This window comes from Sceloporus undulatus, chromosome 2 (assembly GCF_019175285.1).
Source record: "Sceloporus undulatus isolate JIND9_A2432 ecotype Alabama chromosome 2, SceUnd_v1.1, whole genome shotgun sequence".
Classification (NCBI taxonomy): Eukaryota; Metazoa; Chordata; class Lepidosauria; order Squamata; family Phrynosomatidae; genus Sceloporus; species Sceloporus undulatus.
Window position 1 is genome coordinate 20,259,714 of NC_056523.1, and position 1,966 is coordinate 20,261,679.

At 41.0% G+C, this 1,966-nt stretch overlaps 1 non-coding gene across 1 annotated transcript; it reads right to left on the reverse strand.

The window, feature by feature from the left end:
• Nucleotides 1-1,462: 1,462 nt before the first annotated feature.
• On the reverse strand, nt 1,463-1,550 carry TRNAY-GUA. Its single transcript is given in 2 exon segments — nt 1,463-1,498; nt 1,514-1,550. It is a non-coding gene; the product is annotated as a tRNA-Tyr (tRNA).
• Between the last annotated feature and the right edge of the window lie 416 nt (nt 1,551-1,966).

Below are 1,966 nucleotides of genomic sequence, written 5' to 3' on the forward strand. Positions count from 1 at the left end.
CCATCGGATTATACTTCCAATTCCCCTTGTCTGATAAACTCCTATGCCTCATACATCCAAATATACTGTCAGTCCCATCTTGAAACTGCAAAAAACTTCCTTATTTCCCCAATAATACATAAAACTACATGCTTTTCCAACTACAGTGGGCCCTTGGTATCCACTGGGGTTTGTTTCCAGGACCATCCCCTACCCTTGTGGATATTAAAATCCATGGATACTCAAGTCCCATTATATGCAATGAGGTAGTAAATGGTGTCCTTTATTTTAAAAATGGTAAAATCAGGGTTTGCTTTTTGGATTTTATTTTTATGGAAATATTTTCAAGCTGTGGATGGTGGAATTCATGGATGTAGAATCCATGAGTAGCGAGGGCTGGTTTATCTTCTTCCTGCATTAAAAATACTACTGCTGCTGCTGTTTAGCATCTAGCCTGCAGATACTGAGGAGAAACCAGGTCTTCTGAAAGCGTGCATACAATGTCATGAACCATGATCTAACAACATTTTAACTTTATGGCTTTTGGAATTTTTTCAGGATGTTAAATCTTGGCCCTGCTTCTAACAGAAGTAGAATATATGCCTTTGTGCTTACACTTCTTTGTTTGATCTGTAAATTGTAAAAGCGGGTAATACCCACCTCAGCTGAAACAAGGCTGGGCCACTTGTACCCCATCAGCTGTTGTTGGACTGCAGCTCCCATCAGACCTGAACAATGTAGCCAAAGGTGAAGGATGATGGAAAATGTTGCTACAGTCCCAACAATCTCTGGAGCAGAACAAGGGAAAATAAAGCTCGCAAAAGCTCCTACTCAGCAGTCATGCTGTTTAAAGAATTCTGGGAGGTGTAGTCCAAACAATAACTTTGTCAAGCTTTGTCCTAGATGGCCATCACGGGTTCATGTTGTGTGCCTTCAAGTTGTTTCACAGGGTTTTCTTGGCAAGATGTAACTTCCACTGAAGCTGAGAGAGTGTGATTTGCTCAAGGTCACCCAGTGGGTTTCCATGGCCAAGTGAGGATTTGAAAAATACATCATTTCACAAACGGTCAATGAAATGGAAACGCTGACGAAAGTTAAATCGCTTCCAAATAATCCGGGTTAACGTTACGTCATTCTGACGTACTATTGATTGAAAGCTCCAAATAAGGTATGGAAGAGAAGAATCGCTTTATTTAAACACCGATTTCATGCCAAGTAGGAACGCTTGCAGGTAAAAACTTCGATTTAAATAACCAGATGGGAACGAAGAATAACGCGTTTCGGAACGCGAGATAACACCAGGGTTATTTTGAATCGGTTTTATTAAAAACGTTGTATTTTAAATCGTTTCAAATCTTAAGTGGGAACAGCCTCTAAATGAAACAGGGTGTATTCCACACATCTTATGTGAATGTCTGCTTATGCTGCAGTACCCCTTTACTACTCCCTGGAAAAGGTGTCCTCCTCAGAAGAAAAACATCTGTCCTTCGAGCCGGAATCGAACCAGCGACCTAAGGATGACTCAAATAGCACTCTACAGTCCTCCGCTCTACCAGCTGAGCTATCGAAGGGATGAAGACAAGACTGTGAGTCATTCCTTTTCACTGCAAAGTTGTGGCTTGCCTAATGCCAACAGCTCATCTAGTTCTTATTTAAATGCCTCCTTAGCTCATTTCCTGTGATGTAGCAGCCTCTGTTAAAAGCAAGTGTTATCACCAAGAAAGGGATGCTGTAATCTGTACAAGGTTTGATTTATTGCCACTGTCTACATTGTGGGCATATTCGATGGGGCAAAACACACAGGTTTCGAAGAAAATCTCAACAGCTGTCCAGGAAACATCAATGAGATCTGTGCTTGTGGATCTACTTCGGCGAAAGATACCTTAGACAAGACTGCTACTTTATTTAATGCATTGGGGTAATCTGGCAAATTCTTGTATGCCTTCCTCATGCCTCTAGAGAAATAGACATTTTGAACATACACTTT